The 18,206-nt window shown below is 33.9% G+C and overlaps 1 protein-coding gene across 1 annotated transcript in view; it reads left to right on the top strand.

Annotated features, from left to right (window-relative positions):
* The first annotated feature begins 1,242 nt into the window (after window positions 1-1,242).
* The window catches only part of LOC147066811 (phenoloxidase-activating factor 2-like), a 38,046-nt gene continuing 21,082 nt past the window's right edge, over window positions 1,243-18,206 (top strand). Inside the window, exon 1 of the mRNA XM_085954254.1 lies at window positions 1,243-1,328. The gene's annotated coding sequence lies outside the window, so the exon portion shown is untranslated. The remainder of the gene's footprint in view (window positions 1,329-18,206) is intronic.

The following is an 18,206-nucleotide window of genomic DNA, read 5'->3' as shown; positions in this document are numbered from 1 at the left end:
AAATGGACATGATTCACAATCAATTTGATGTCTTATCAATACTAGTATTTCCATTTATATGGAAACTTGTAGAGCTACGAATGTGATATTAACACACAATATAGAAATCTGTTTTATCTAGCCCATGGTTTCCCAAACTATGGGTCGCAACCCACCAGTGGGTCGCGAGCGAATATTGAGTGGGCCCTCGCAACTGTATACATGAATTTAAAAAAATAGGAAGTGAAAAATTTGATATTTCATTCAGTTATTTATAAATCCTAAAAATTGAAATAAACTTAAGTAACGGAAAATATTGTGATAAAATAATAATAATTTGAATTGCCAATGCACTACAGATGGCAGCACAGTCGTGTTGGATTTGTAACCCATTTCAAGACGACTTACCAACTAGTATGTCAACAAAAGCATGTGAAGAACTCATTGATTTATTAGAAGATACGTCACTGAAAAATAGTTTCAATCGTAAACAGTTAACGAAATTCTGGCTCTCAGTTGCTGATAATTATCCTTGCCTGTTCGATGAAGCTATGAAAGTCCTCCTCCTCTTTACTACCTCATATATATGTGAGATCGGATTTTCGGCTATGGTTAACATTAAAATAAAATACCGAAATAAATGGGATATATCAAACTCACTGCGATTAAAAGTAACTAAAGTTAAAGTTGATGCTAAAACTGTAATGAAGAAAAATAAGAAACAAATACATCCTTCCCATTGAAATACCTCTGTAAAAAAAACCTTGCAGGTGTAGGTATTTAAGTATTATTTTTTTTATTTAAGTTGTGTTTCTTATTTCAACAGTCTTTCATTCACATTGGTAACACTTTTAAAAAATTATTTTTTATTTCAATTAGAACAAATAAGACAGCATTAAGTAGTTCCACGACTCGCCACTAGGGAATCTGAGCATTACCAATATTTATGCTCTCTTTTCTCTAAGACAGCTAAGAGGTGGGTCCCAAGATTGGAATTTTTTGTTAGATGGGTCGGAGCCCAGTCAATTTTGGGAACCACTGATCTAGCCACTGAAATAAAACAATCGAATTTTATGAAAATTGGACTTGATCTATAATAATTATTGTGAACCACCCATTTATTAATCGGTTCTGTAGTTATATTATACAGCCGACTTTTAATATGTAAAATATTAATTACGTTATAAATGCATTAATTATTCATCTCGGATTCGGGCCTGAATTCCGTTTAAACTTTAAACTATAAACAAACCGCTAAATTTCATTGCCAGTCTTGCAGTGTGCGCGGACAGTTGGTGTTGTGATCGCTGCGAAGTTGATGACATTGAATTTACAATTATCATTATAAGGTAAATTATCATTATCACTGACCATTCGCCAACTTACTAATATACGTCATACATTAATTTATATTAAATAATATTGTAATATAGGAATCTCCAATTATAGTTTCGCAGATATTTTTCATTTCTATATCTCCATCGATTTCGTAAAATCTACGTAAGGATAAATATTATTCATAGTCATATAAGTCATAGCGAATTTGTTGTGTAAGTCTACAAATTGTTGTACTGACCAATTAGATTATTGCGTTATAATATTATAACATAGGTTTCTAAATAGCATCGTGGGTCCCAGATTTGAATTCTTGGTCTGGCAAATTACACATATTGTTTTACAATTTGTGTATGAGTCAGAGTATAGACCTAATGGGTTGAGCAAGTGGCTGACATCGATTTCTCGTAAAAACAAAATCTGTTAATACAAACCTCCACTGTGGAGGCCCATATGATCCTATTAGGATCGGACATGGTCGAAAGAAGAAGAAAAAAAAGCTATTTATGTCAGATTTCCGCAGCCCACGTCAACTCTTTGCCAATAGTACTTAGGTAATGTAAACAAAGCAATAGACTTCAAACCAGAATGCAAGCCGCCATGTTATCAATAATAATTACACGTATAATGGATCGATACTAACATCGAACTGCCTTCATAATTTATTTTCTAATGCGTATCAAACTTAATTTCTGGTGTCAAAAAATCTTTGAAAATATCTGACAATCTGTGTTAATAAGTTTTCGTTATGTACGACTTAACAATTTTTCATTGGCTCTTAAATTTTGACACAGCACCTCCTGTGCTCGTATGGTAAGCCACTGGTTTTCCTAATCTTCATTTGATTTGATCTAATTTTGATTATAGATTACAATGTTTTTGTTAAAATTTTGGTATTTCCCTGCCCTATTTATATGCATTCACTCGTGTTTTTCATCGATATCTGAGCTTCTTCTGTTATTATTCCATACATTACATTACAAGCAGTGACGTCCCGTGGGGGTAGGCAGATTGAGCGTCGCTTGGGGGTGGCAGTTACTCGAAGGGCGGCAAATCGAGGGGAATCATTAGGTTTACCTATATAAAAATGGGTACCTAAACTTATTAATAACGAAAATATGTTTCCATTAAAAAATTCAGCTCACTTGTTGGAAACAAAATGTATTAATTAGCATAAAAGATTTAACATGACTGATTTTCTTATTGGGCTCGCGATGTCTAGATTACTTCCGTTGTCCTTGGACATCACATTCTTGATCACCAGCAACGGCACGTGCAGATTTGCGAATTATATTTGAATTATAGGTAGGTGCATACTTACCTAATTAATTAATTTATCCAAATATGTTTTTCAGACACTTTGGCGAGTTTTGAAAGTTTTCAGGTGTATTTTTAAATGTATCTGAAACCGTGGACTCGCAATATTGTCTATTGAAGTAGAGATGGCATTTAAATATAGATTTAATGGTGTATATTTTGTTAGTAATGTATCCATAAAACACATTTCTTAGATATTGGAATGGTAAAGGATGATGAAAAATACTGTATAAAAAATGGGGCGGCATTTTGACGCTTCCTAGGGGTGGCATTTTATCTAGGGACGTCACTGATTACAAGCAAACGTATTAAAACGATCGTTGGATATAAATCTTACCACGAAATTGGTATAACATTATTATAGTATCACAGATAACGCCGAGTGCAATGGCCCGTAAAAATAATTACAAACTATTATTCTCTAGAACAGGCGTTCCGAACAGCGTGGCCAACAGTTTATTTGAAAAAATGATTATTATTGGATTTTTTACTTAGATGATCATAATATATGTATTTGTCTATAATTTAATGATTTCGTCGTGATTATAATTACACTTTAAAGACAACACGCGACCCGAGAACTACAGGGTTCTAAGTGGACAACTGCAGCAAAAAAGTTATGAACAGTTTTGAGCGGTTATATTTTGTTAATTGTGAATGTTTTCAATTACTTTTTTGATTGAATATGGCGTAACTATCAATAAAACTACGTTAAAGCTAGTTTTTAATAGTTAACTGTATATACTTATCATAAATTCAGTTGGAACTATGTCCACCTGAAAGTCAAACAAATCGCCTCTACTACAAGGTTTTAACTGAAATTTGTATGGAAATCCTTGTGATTCAGGACACAATATAGTTTCAGTTTTCATGTTAAGATAAATAAAATTCTTGAAATTTATCCAATATAATAAAAAAAAATCGGAGAAAAAGTATGTAAATTGATGGGAAAATAGGAAAAACTTTGTTTAGTACCATTTTAAAACGAAAATTATGTTGAAAATATAATTTAAAAATACAAAACTATTGGTAAAAAAATAACTTCAAAGAGGGCATCGGATCTTTTAATAATTGTGGTGGTATTCTACTCAGGGACGTTACTGAATAAAACCACCAAGCTTACGAGGAATATTAACTATATTATATATTATTTGTGAACGATTTACATTAAATAAATCAGTCTGATTCTTAGAAGACTTCTGCAGACTGGTTTGATCGGAATCTTTTTTTATTATTATTTATGCAAACCGGTATTATAATATTGGTAACTCATCTCGCCACTACAAGTTAACATTTGACGCTTTAGCGTTAAATGATGCAAAGTAAAATACGACCAAAAATAGATAATATCTTAGCTCATGCCTCAGCTACATAGAGTTTTGAAAACGTATAATAAATAATATGTGGTAGATTAATCCCACAATGTCAAAGTCGTAAGACGGGCCTAATTTTAAATTTCAACAGAGTAGGACCTCAACAGAACATTAAAATTTTAAGCAAACGAATGATACCGCGGTGCTATTTGTCCTGCGCTAATTTTCTCGAGTTTGATGCCTTCAAGGTGCACGGGAAATTGAACGCTTCACTCCAGATGATACACTTAGGGATTGCAATACCGAATGAAAATATCAATACCAGTTTTTCGGTATTTCTTATTGAATACCGGTATTAATACCGGTATTTCTTAAACATTAAAAAAAACTGAAGTAGGTTCTTATCAATAAATATAGCTATTGTTTTCAATTTTAAAGTAACAACTATCACTCTGACCTTTAATCGTTTGTTTACGTAAGGAATCGCAAATGGCCGACAATAATAAATTCGTTGCCTAGGCAACGGAACAAATTCTACTATGTGTGCGCGCAGCTCTCAATTTCACTCTCTACCAAACGCCCAAAAAGAAGTATAACTTCAAAAATACTGGACATGGTGGCTTTGCTGGCAGTCTCTATGAACTTGGTCTTTTTACCCGTTTAACATGTCCATGTGGCGAAAAGATACATTATGCAAAGCACATCCTCTGGGAATGTCCAAGAATGTGTACTGTGAGCTGTTGGGCTCACTGGACTGTCCGACCTGGTAGCCACAAAGGCAAATTTTATTCCACTTAGAAAATTTGCGGCGTCATACTGTCGTTGTAAAGATCTTTTTACTTAGATTGTTCGGCAGTTTTGCATTAGCTTTTGTTATTTACTACAACTTTTAATTTTGCTTCTATGTACTACTCTCTCACACTTGAGTGCATGACGACTTCAGTCTTGGGTAACTGTTATCGAGACATTTTCAGTCATAAAAATATGCTGGTGCTTCACACCAGTCATAGGGTCTCGTGATACGCCTTATTAATACTGTGTGTGGGTGCGTGGTTTGAAAAAAAACTAAGTTTCATAGTACTTCCAAGTTTTTGTACAAACTAGTACCACATTATTCAGAAATGAATAAAAATAAGTATTCACAGTGCAGCTCATTTAATTTTCTGTAAACTAAATTTATTCAATATTCTAAACAAGCAATCTAATCCGTATTTTTATACGTTATTTGTGGTGAATACATAATACGTATTTTTTTCTTCTGTGCCATATCGCCATATTGGACATCAGCGATGATGTTGGCCAAAGATTTTGAACAGGCATGGAATGCTGAACTCAAACCAGTCTCTGAGATTCTTCAGGCAGTGCCTCACTTACTGCTAACGTCATGATGATGATCATTGGTTATCTTCAATATTATAATATAGTTATTTTTTATTAAGCTTGTCAATCTGCCCGCTCGTGCAATTGACCGCGCGGTCAATTGCCCCGATACACGCCTTCCACCAATAGTCTTAAATCCGCCTCTGCAAAATAAATGATGACATATTTTTTTACAATAAACTGACGACTAAATAAAAAAAAAACTGGTAAATCCTGCCTTACTATATTGAATAATAGTTATTATATTTTAATTATGATATTTATCCATTTAATATTTCATAAATAGTAGGTACATACCTACGTGAATACAAAGGATATTTAATAAATTTAATTCTTTCTATACAGCGATAGCAGCAACTCTCGTATGTTATTATTTATTTATTTATTATACAGTGATATGAAATTTAATTATCATATCAATATTTAAATGTGTACAAAAACGTTTCTTAAAATATTGGAAAATCCGAATAGGTATACGTAACGTTATGCAAGTAAATATTGGGTATTTCTCTTCTAACTGTTATAGTAAGTAGGTATTAGTATCACTATGAATATTAATATTCATATTTATATATTTTACATATTATGTATAGTGAACATGGCAAATTATAAGGTTAAAACGTTCACAACTTAACATGAAAAATGTAGAGAAAATATTATAAGCACCTACAAAAAAGAATAAAATAAATTTGTGTAATAATAACAATATGCCCATACGGCTATGTCCATCCCTTAGCTGACGCATTTGGACCGTGTCCGGAAACTTATGCAGTTCGCCGTATCACACTTCACCGTGAAATGATGTATCGGAAATATATGGCCGTATATTAAAGACCGTCCAAGCTCTTTGGGTCATATAGTACTGACATTAAATTCATGTCTAAATAAAACACGGTTCTTATCGGTTTACACTTTACAGGAAACCAGCTGCAAACAATTTTTTAAAATAGCTGATATACTGGATTATTTGTTAGGCTATGTTAGGTTAGGGTTTCATTCTTGAATTCATGAATTTTGCCAAGATCAGCTATGGAAATTGAATTAAGGTTCATATTGAATATATTAAATTGGAGATCGTATAGTATACGGTCACCTCTTTCCAATAAAAAGCTCACGGCGAACTCTGCCGCGGTGAAATGTTTTACGTACAATTGACATGTAACCCATTTGGACACCACACGGCGCCTACAAGAATCTCTGTCAATCGACAGTCTTCTTACGTCATCCCTGGTCATTCCAGCCGTATACACTATAATATAGTATTATGGATAATATTCAACGGCCTACCAGAACGTCAGAATCCGGTTTGCTTGAAGAACAGGCGAGCCGGATTGAAGTTCTCTCCTGGCATCCGCAGCACGTGGCCGATCCAGGTCCAACGTCGCCTCTTCTTGGTTAGTTCTCTTATATCCTCGTTACTCCTAAAGTCACCCAATATCAATCGAAAACATCTGTTCTCGAATCTCAGTGTACGGTTACCCAGCGCTCGAAATGGAATATTTTACGAATCGGAGCGCTCAATATTTTATGAAAATGTTAACATAGTTATCTAATTGCTTGTGTATTTTATAAAAATAAGTGTGTTATGCTGTGTCTACATTGGCAACAAGTTGCTGGTAACCTCATTAAATTTCGATTAAAATATTTTTTGGTCAAACAAATTTTGATAATTATGGTGAAATTTAATGAGGTTACCAGTGTGGACAAACTTTTAGATTTTTACATTAAATGGAAAATCTAGCTCACTGTCAATTTAATATGTCCACGAGACAGAGCGATAATTTTGGGGATTTTACGAACCGGAACGGCGCTCCGGTGCGTTCCGGTCCATTTCGAGCCCTGCGGTTACCTTCGTAAAGTACCACAATTATCCGAGTGCAGTCGTGAGTCCCAGACACTGTGTGTCGTTCCAACCATTCCCTTTCGGATAGCGAGCTGTCTTTATAAAATGCCATCTCCCCTGATGTGTACCCCCAAGTAGGTATTTGAAGCTGCCTCTCGTTGTTTTGTCCGTCGGACAACTGCTACCTAACGGTCCACGTAAACTCACTCTCACACAAGTCAATTTCCGAAATATCCAAAACGATATGGTTGAACACAGTTATCGCCTTATCAATTACCAACACCAATGACATGTTAGTTCTGCACCTTGGGAGAACAAACAACTGATTATACTGATTGCAAATGTAGTTATTTGGGGGCATATGTCAATATTAGCTGCCAATAATTGACCCATAAAGGATTTTTGTTGTCATTTGTAGAAGAATAATAATCAATAGAACTGTATTGTTTTATAGAATAATCAGTTTGTATATATTTTAATAATGTAACAGTGAATGGCTGAAAACTCAACATGAATTCGTTTCGAGGGGTAGGTAATTGATAATAGGTATTTCATCTACAGTCGGATCCAACCATACACATCTATTTCGGTATTTTACTCATACGACAAAATACACGGTTATGGAATTGATTTATAACTTAGCTATTGGAAGTGGCTCGAGATTACAACACGTTCTCTTACCCCGAAAAAAACATCTATGGGGAAGTTACATTTTGAATCGGATGTTCGCTAGCTTGATTGAATATCGAAGAACAACAGCTATTACTGATCCCTTCTCAGGTCCTTGTAAGAATTCGAAACCGTTAAGATGGTACTTCAGTGAAACGGCAAATAATTTTCAACTATAGGTGCGACGAAATTTCGGACTGGCTGGCAATCGGAGAGCGAAGGTCGAGCTGTGAACACCTCAATTTGTTTTGTGATGGCGACGGGGCAATTAATTCTAAAATCGTGTAAAGATGACTAAAAAACGTTAACCATTTACTTGAAAAATAAAACATGTCAATGAATATATTACTATTATTAGTAATAGAACAATAAACATAACATTAAATGGACGCATGTTGATTTTTTATGACAAATTATGTTTTGTTATGCACGCGTCATTTGCACAATCTTCTTTAGTCACGATCGTTTTAGACCGTGCTCCAGCTGAAGTATAGCCTTAATAGCTTTCACAGGATGGCAGCGCGTTTTGATTAAAACACGCGAATTTCAAACCAAAATCAAACTGTCAATGCATTGGTCAATCAATCACAATAAATTATTACATTGTTTCATACGTATTACCGATGTATTATTACGATCATGCCCCCCACAAGGGGGGGGCTGACAGGGCAGTAGCCTGGGAGCCCGGGCTCAAGAGGGGCCCGGCGAGGCGAGTCAACCAGATTAGTGAGATAAACGCACATCACAAATTTGCTTCACTAGTAAAAAAAAAAGTGCTATTTTCCTTCAATAATATTACTATTTAAAATTATGTGGTTGTACGATACAATTTGTAAGTATGTGTCAATACTCGACATCTCCATAATTCAAATGGATGTATTAAAATATACAATAAACACTAAATACCTATACACATTAATTTTACCGCGTACATTTGGAAAACGCTACTGTAGAGCATCACACTGCCTTTATCCTTAGCGATAGGTAGAGGGGGCGCCAAAGATCCCAGCCTGGGGGCCTGCTTCACGATGTGGGGCCCATGATTACGATGTTATATAAATGCGTCCCCCAAAAAGTTTATAGTATTTTTGGGCCTCGTGAAAAGAAAGGTTGTTCATCACCGTCTGTTGTACGACGTACGCCATTACCTAATAAGTCAATAATTAATCAGTATAAAGTAGCGTTTCATGAAATCAATGAAATAACAGAATGTCTCTGAAAATGTCAACCGTGTGCAGATAAAATTTGTGAAATCAGCCATTTTCATCGTTGTGTGTGTGTGAAATGGCTTTTCGTAATCCCCGCGCGAGATTTTTTAATAACAATAATAAAACAAACATACGATACTAATTATAACGTATAACAATAAATTGTAAACACCTAAATAGTTTTGTATACTTAATATACATGATATAAACGACGAAGATCATTCAATACAAAATTATTTTAATTCCTCTTTTCTGGCCTTCATTTTTTTTATTTGTATTCACTGTTTTAAAGATAGGTACTGTACTTCTAAGCATGATTTTAACAAATTGAAACATACACAGTGACGTCCCGTGGGGTAGGCAGATTGAGGGTCGCTTGGGGAGGGCAGTTACTCGAAGGGCGGCAAATCCGGTAGAATCATTTGGAATACATATAAATAGCTACCTAAACTTAGTAATAACGAACATATCTTTCCATTAAAAAATCAGCACACTGGTTTTGTCGGGTTCACGATACCTAGTTTACTTCCGTTGCTCTTCGACGACTCCTTAATGACCAGAAACGACACGTGCAGATTTGCGAATAATTTGTCTGATATTTCGTTAGTAATGTATCCATACAACACATTTCTTAGATATTGGACTCATGAAAGGATGATAAAAATAATGTATAAAAACATGAGGCGGCATTTCGGTGCTGCCTAGGGGCGGGATTTTATCTAAAGACGTCACTGCACATACAATATATACATAATATTGTTTCATTTATTGGAACTACCTACTTACCTATTATGAAATTATTTTTTGCCATATTATTATACAATTTATAATTAACTAGTGTAACTTTTCCAAATAACAAACGATTACAATTTTATTGTTTTCAAAATGTTTAAAAAAAATTTAGAACTTAGCAGTAATATTTGAAGACCTAACCTAACGATTCTTCGCGATTTCTTTGTAAATAAAAAGCGTTTTACTTTAAGTACCAAGTCTTATCAAACAAATTCTTGGTTACTGTGGCTTATGGCTTGCACATTAATTAGTTTTAGTAATCTAATATCGGTATTCAAACATAAATAGTGTTATTATTTGCGGTTATTAGAACTTCCTTGGAACACTGAACTTGGGTAGATATTAGATAGAATGTCGGTTTACTACAATTTTTAATACAGATGTCACCGAGAAACAGAAGATATCAATAATGAGTGGGTACAATAATAATTAATCAAGCGTTAAATTAATTAATTAACATCGGCATTCACGGTTCAACCCTACACAGTTGGTTTGCTATCAATTGTTTCTTTTTTTAATGACCAATGTATTTGTTTTGACAATTTGATTATATTAGTTTCCAGCTTGAAGAAAATCTTGTTCTATAGCAGTCAGTGGCGAAGGGTGGGTGTAGGCTGTTAAGATTCGACATAAATAGTATACTCTAAACTTTGCTTGTTATACTTATTTGTATTCATTTAACTAATAATACAATAATTTTCAAATAAATGGTGCTGGTTAGTTTCTAAAATTCAATTAAACCCTGCATAAAACAAACCATAATAGTTTAGGTATGCTATGGGCAATCCGACAAAAATTGAGCACACTTTTAATCATACTTAATTGTTTTCTTTGGATTACATATGGTGACCGTTACTATTTTTTTAAATTCATTAAGCTCTGCCTAACCAAACCATAATCAATACAAATATTCTCTATGTATGAAATAACTTAAATTATGTATGGCTTAATAGCATAATTTTAGATATTTTATATGATTTGATGATTTATATGGTGGTATATGAGTATTATAGGCTAAATCTTCATCTAAAAACACTTCAGAAAATGCTTCTTCAATTGCAGGTTCACTATCAGAGTCGTGTAAAGTGTTGTCACTATCACCCATGAGTTGATTATTATCCACAAATTCACTATCAGAATTGGTAGAGCTGCTAATTCTTCTAGTCCCTCGAAAAGCTGCCATTATTTCGCTATCACTTTCGCTGTCCGTAATCATTTTGCAGGAATTCAAATTATAATCCAAATGAGGAATTATTTTCTCAATAAGATGTTATGGGGAATACGTGTCGTTAGCTAACGCAATCGAATGGAATTAAAATAATATTTTGAAGTAACCAATTGTTTCCAATAGCTGTTAAAAATAAAAACTCGATAGTTCGTTTCGCTCGCACACATGGTCGTCAGTATGATAGAGCGAGAAAGAGAATTTCAATTAATTTTAAAGGCAGACGAAGCGGGGGATATCTAATAGCCTCATTATCTATTCAAAACGATAAACTAATTACAAAACGTGTTTTAATTTATCGACAATTATTGGTAGCAATCTTCGACCGGATTTTGCACAACATTGTAGCAGCCAAAGGGTTAATTTTGTAAGTATTGTGTCGCATTGGCCAATCGCTGTAATGCCATAATACTCTTTTCTAAATAAATAAATAAATATTATGTGCCTATGCTTCTGAAGTTCTTCAAAATATCGCATTTTCAATCAATAAATAATGTGTCATATTTTCCCTTATCATCTTACTGATTTCCTAATCACCGTATTTACTACGTACCTACTTTATAATAAAAAAATATGCAGGTAATTTTTTGCAAGCCACAATAGTTATTAATATTGCCCGCTGAACGGAAATGCGGTACACAGCCGTAGGTTTAATCAAATCGACACTCATTAATAATCAATTTCATTTAAATCACGTAAATTTAGTTATTCCCATTGACGATTGTTTGAATGACCTATTACCCAATTTTTATTGTGCTAGCTGACATAGTCACCTTTCGTTTCATACAATGTGGCATTGATTTAAATGCCAAGCTAATACTTTTAGTCTTTGAACGGATTTCGCCACCATAAACTTACCCAAAGTATAATATGCAAAAATAAATATTAACTTATTCAATAATAGATATGAAAAGAGCCTTCATTAGTACTAATATTCATTTATTTACATGAGCAAACATAGAAAGTTTAAAACCACATATTACCAACATTTGTCGAGTCGAGCTTCAATATTGGGACCATACCTAAATAAGATATCATATAAATAAAAAGGATTTCAAGCCATATACATTAATATTTTTATAAAAATCGATATTTTTTTAAATAAATATAAAAAAATATTAATACTATAGATTAGTCAAAAATCTCTAAGGGTCAGCATAGAAAACTTAATAAACTAAATTTTTATAATATATATGACCATACAATATAATATTATGTGATAATAAGATGGGGTCCTGTGACAAATTCACATTTTAAAACCTTTTTTTACAATAATTTTAAGTAAGTATATTATTATCTTTGACTTAAAATAAAAAATATTTTTCTTTTGAATGTTTTCAGAGACATTTTTATAAATTATTAATACAGTTGAAATTGTAAATCATCAAAAAAATGTCTCAAATTGCAAACATCTTATTTTTCCGCTAGGTGCTTTTGGTAATTTGAATAATTCTCAATCTTCATTATTTTCTCTTGTTTTTTTTATCTCTATATATATAAAAATCTCGTGTCACGATGTTTGTGGTCGAACTCCTCCGAAATGGCTCGACCGATTTTTATGATTTTTTTTATGTATATTTATTAGGTATGAGAATAAGTCAACAAGTATATTTCATACCGCTAGGTGATTAGGGTATCTCTATCCAGAAAAAAATTTCTTTTATTTTTTTGAAAATTTCTTTTTGTATTTTTTTTTATTATTTTGCATTAAAAAATACTTATAACCCTAAATTTTCACCCTCCTACCCCCACCCTCCCATTTTTTAATCGCGATTTTATTATTTTTGTATGAACAAATTTAGCCGTCGTTCGTATTTCAAACATAACGAAATTATTTATGTTGTTGAATGACAGATGGCGCTACGTCCGAGAAGAATTCAAGAGAAGCGTCGCGTCATTTTGACATTTCATTCGGCATATCACAACGCAGTGCGTGCAAAATTTTGTACGATTTATTTTAATTTATCTATTTTTATGTGCGTGTATTACAGTGCACAATGCCAGCAAGACGCAAGGGGGGGGCATTTGGGCCGTCGAACGAATAAAGCAACAAACATGCAAAATATTAGAGCAGAAAGAACAGACGAACAAATCCAACAAGATAACAAAAACGTGCGTGTAAGCATGTCGCAATTGCGTGCATCCCAATCACAAGAGGCACGAGCTGAACGAAATCAACAACGACAATTGGAACGGAGCCAAGTTCCGCCGGTTCGTAGTTAATACACGCGGAGCAAATGACTGACAACGCCAACAAGTACATCGAGCATTTACATCCGCTTCGTTCCTTCGTCTCGCATTCGAGTACGAGCCAGATATTGAATATTCCGCTCATCCGAAAGTGCTGATTGGTGCTATTGACAAAGAATTTTCCCATTGTCATGCGCTCAAATTCAAACATGAGTCAGCCGGGAAATGTTGCGCATCAGGAAAAGTGCAACTACCAGAAATTGAGATACCACCAGAACCAGTGAACGGCTTGCTCATCGGCACGGTTCCAGATTCAAACCTGTTCCTGAAGTCCATTCACACATTCAATTCATGCTTCTAAATGACTTCGTTCGGAGCAACAGAAATAGTTCTCAATACTGCGGCAATGGTTAACAATTCCATTTAACGTTCAAAATCAAAGGCCAAGTGTACCACAAAGTAGGCTCATGTAGGCGCATATTGCAAAGTGACAATCACGCTATTGTCATCAATCCTTATAAAACACCAGCTGGAGAGCACGTGCGTCGATTCAATGCGCCTGTTGTTGACGACATTGCTGGAATCATGGTTGGCGACCGCACATCGACGCGAGAAATCGTGATTCTAAGAAGAAACAATAATCTGGAGTTCATCGCTGACACACACCGTTCATACGACGCTCTCCAATATCCACCAATTTTCTGGAAAGGACAAGACGAATATTGCATAAACATTAAGCAATGATATCCTGTCACAGGTAATTCATTCATTATGAACATCATTACTCATTTTGAATTGAGAAAATGAATGGTTGATGTTTTTTTGTTTTTATCGGCGGTCATCGTCTACAGCGCTCTATTCCTCTTTCTGTCATATATCTCATCCCCACACACTTACGATACATTCATTATTTTTTATTTAACAACCAAAATATTCACTAGAAATAATTTATATGGCAGAACAACGTTTGTCGGGTCAGCTAGTATTTATATAAGAATTCGTAATTTATTATCCCACTTTCTCTCACAATACTATTTTTTAATGTGGCTTATTTACTGCCAACCATTACACATTTTGCACTGGATATTTTCAACTTATAAATTAACAAACGGTAATCGATTTTGAGGTTTTCACTGTTTGTACCTCAGCGCACCTATTCTATACATAAGGCTGCTATCGGCGGTAGTTATCGAGGTATCGAGGGTAAATTATCATATTTATGCATCGAAGAAGTTAATTGTTACCATAAGTTAACCGTCTGAACTATCAAAACGTGCCATGTTTTAACAGCACCTCTCTTGGCTGTGTTAAATTTTAGAGTGAGATAGACGGTTTTGACGACTAATTTATTGTAACAATTATAATACCTCAATACATAAATATGGTAAACTAGCCTCGATAGCCGCCGATAGTAGTCTTGCGTATAGAATAGATGCGCTGAAGCGGACGAAACCGGTCCAAAATAATATTAGAAAGTGTAATATTAATACCTACTAAACATTGTGTTTTATTTTAATTAATAAGATAAGATAACACAATAGAATTATACAATGATAGGTATATATTATTTAGCCAAAAACACCCATCGAAATTCTAATTAAAATAAATACCTACCAAACACTTCAATTATGTTTGTTAATATTTTATTATTTTTCTCAACATTTTATATAATCCCAAGACTGGTTTCATCTGACGACGTTATCATATTGCATAATGTCATAAGACGAAACCGGTCTTGGAACTATATAAAGTGTAGAAAAGTCATCAAAAATAAATTAGCTATTACAATTATTTTAATATTCGATTTTTTGTTTCAACTATTGCTTTATACCACCAAAAAATAACAGTAAAAAATAATATTAAATTATGTTTTTTAATAATTAATTTGAATTGCTTTTCGACATCGCCCGGTTCTATGTACGTATTAATATACATGCCACATGATTGTATATTGTACATTGTGGAATAGTACAAAACTTTCACTAATTATAATTTTAAATTTATTTTCCACTAAGTCCCTACCTAAAATAGTATATGATTGTATCTAAAGGTATCGCTCGATATCGGTGCTTTCTCACGTCGTACCTCAGTGATTTCCAAGCTGGGAGGCGAGCAGTGTTGCAAAGGGAGGTGCGAAAAGTTTAACACAATAATTAATGTAGCCAAAAGTTTGCAGTTTGCAAGTGCATAGTTTATAAAACGGCCGCTAGCTATAAACTACACAAAAAAACAGTCCTATAAAAGGTTGTTCGCAACCCTGTCTGAATATATGGAGACTAATTTTATAATACTTCACTTCTATACTTTTGTGAAGCGCGCTGGCTATCTCGTGAAAAAATGAAATAAAATGGTCAAATCATAATGTTGAAATTTGAGGCAAATTTGTTTAGGAACGATAATTTTATAAATACAACAAAAAAACTGAGTGAATAAATCAATGCAAGGACCACTAATGCATTCAGTGATTTAAAAAGACAAACTGAAGGCATTCATAAAACATTGGAGCTTTAGAAATCAAAATTACAAAAAAATAAGTTCGCCATGTTTCCACTTTTAAATGATTTCTGCGCCAGATATATTGAAGCAAACAAAAATCTATTTCCTGAGTTCTTGGTTAGTTTGCTAATGCACTTTTCACATTATTTTATTAATAGTAATTAAATATGAAGTTGAAAGATCCTCTGTGGGCCCGCTTTAGGATGTGGAGCCCATGATAGAAAGAGGGGGACCGCCAAGATTAGATTTTTTTAAAAGGGAGGCGTAGTAACATAATGTTTGGAAACCACTGTTGTACCTAATAATTAATTTCATTATTTACGGAGTGGAATAATAAACCTATCTGCGCTATTCGTGGATATCGGATAACGTGAATAAAATTCTCATATTTTAATAATAATTTTATTATTTCATGATGAATCATTAATTAATATTGAATATTCTGCACTCCAACACATTGATTGAAGATAACCTCGTCGTGCGAATTCGATCCGGCTATCATGTATCGAACATAGATCATCCAAATATTAACGAAACGCGTTGCTTAGGCCATCCGCTCACGCGGAAACTATAATCTGGTGAACTGGTTGGTGATGGAACTCATAAACTGGCCAGTGACTGATGTTTCGCACCATGGCCCCCACAAGGAGGGGGCTGACAGGGCTCTTGCCTATGGACCTGGGGTCAGGGGGGCCCAGCGTGATGGGTGGACCACATAACACGCGGACACACGGTCAAACTATTTGAGTCCATTTTACATAAATATATATATATACATATGTGGATGGTCAGCTGACTGATGCTCAAAATGGTTTTCGATCTACTCGATCAACAGTTACCAACCTCATGGAGTACACTGAATACATATCTCGTTCACTAGACAATCATTGTCAAGTTGATGCAATTTATACGGATATGTCAAAGGCTTTCGATCGAGTTGATCATGATATTCTTTTAACTAAACTGAGTGCAGTAGGCGGATCTATTAAGTTTGTAATTTTTTTCAAATCTTATTTTTCGCATCGTTGTCAATATGTCGAGTATGCTGGGTGTGCATCTGAAGTCTTTCAAACTCTTTCAGGTGTTCCCCAAGGATCAAATCTTGGACCAACTATGTTCCTCATATTTGTCAATGATATAGTTAAAGCCATGGATGGAATAGAATTTTTACTTTTTGCGGATGATTTGAAATTATATGCACCAATTCGCAATGAGTTGGACTGTTGCATGTTACAGCGAAATCTCTGTTCAATTGAAAGTTAGTCAAAAAAGAATAAATTAGAATTTAATACTGACAAATGCTTTTGTATTACTTTCTCTAGGTCAAGAACCCCGATTAAATATAATTATATTATGTCAAAAAATTATTTAAAACGTCAATCTGAGGCGAAAGATCTTAGGATAATTTTTGATTCTTCATTATCCTTTCACTCGCATATAACTTCCACGGCTCTACGTGCGAGTAAGCTTCTAGGATTCATCATGCGACAATCCAAACCATTCAAGAATCCTAATGTATTACGTACACTCTACGTCTCATTAGTGCGTAGCATTCTTGAATATGGGTCGATTATCTGGTGTCCTTATGAGGTTTCCTATAAGCTTATTTAAGAACGCGTCCAGAAGAAATTTCTTCGATATCTTTATTTTAAAACATTTAACTATTTTCCTTTCGATAATTTGTCAGATGATTATTTTCCGACTGCCTTTCTACAAGGCATGCTTACTTTTCACTCTCTTGAATCTCGTCGGTCTCTTCTGCTGTTGAAACACTTTTGCCTGTTATCGCGAGGAATGGTTTCCAATCCTGATGTCCTAATGAATTTGAATTTCCATGCGCCTGTCAATTACCTACGTGGTCGCAGCCATGATTTATTCTGGATTGGAACCGTTTCCTTGTGTCAAGTCTATCAGGCACCATTAGCGAGGGGTGCAAGATTAGTAAATGCGCTCCCTAAAGACATAGACATTTTCAATGATGTACTTTGCATTTTGTTTTTGAAACTGTATTTTTCTGTATAAAATTATATGTTTTTCGTTCTCAAAAATTATATTTTTCTGTACTAAATTGTACTTACGTATGTTTTGATCATTTTTTTTTTGTTATTATTATTGTTATTATATATTTATATTTCTTTTTCTATATTCTCTTCTCTCTTGTGAGGGTAATGTTTGACTTATAATGTAAATCTCATGTTGTGTACGTCTTGAATTTAGATTTGTTATGTCCACAATGTTTGGTATTCTTAAATAAATAAATAAATAATTGAGATAAACGCACATCTTAAATATGCTCTAATAGTAAAAAAAATCGCCGGCGCTATTTTACTTTGAGGTTATTACCATTTTAAAATACTTATATGATTGTACGATGCAATTTTTGATTATTGTTTATACTCGACAACTACATAATTCGATGTGTTAAAAATAGCTAACAATATGTACACTGAATTTTTATT

This window comes from Rhyacophila brunnea, unplaced genomic scaffold (genome assembly GCF_057557595.1).
Source record: "Rhyacophila brunnea isolate RB1 unplaced genomic scaffold, BYU_Rbru_1.0 scaffold_4, whole genome shotgun sequence".
NCBI classification, from domain to species: domain Eukaryota; kingdom Metazoa; phylum Arthropoda; class Insecta; order Trichoptera; family Rhyacophilidae; genus Rhyacophila; species Rhyacophila brunnea.
This window is presented reverse-complemented; position numbering and strand designations above follow the sequence as displayed.